Source organism: Rhincodon typus, chromosome 10, assembly GCF_021869965.1.
Source record: "Rhincodon typus isolate 14 chromosome 10, sRhiTyp1.1, whole genome shotgun sequence".
Classification (NCBI taxonomy): Eukaryota; Metazoa; Chordata; class Chondrichthyes; order Orectolobiformes; family Rhincodontidae; genus Rhincodon; species Rhincodon typus.
In genome coordinates, this window is record NC_063341.1 from 51996639 (window position 1) to 51996925 (window position 287).

Consider the following 287-nt stretch of genomic DNA (forward strand, 5'->3'; position numbering starts at 1 on the left):
TGTATCAAATCTGCCAAAAATGAAGTAAATGAACTGTTTGTAAATCACAAGCAGTCACCATCATTGTTGGTGCACAGCTAGAAGTTAATTACCAAATGGGGCTGGAGTGCGAGCTGTGAGACAGCAAAGGCGGATTCAGGAACCAGAAAATGTAGCCAGTGACCTTTAGTGTTAGCACTACACAACAGACAGATCTGGGATGTTAACAGGGCAGAATAGAGCAAAGGAATGAATTCCAAGGAGGAGGAGTATAAGGTGCATGAATGGAACTTGTGCAGCAGTAGGAG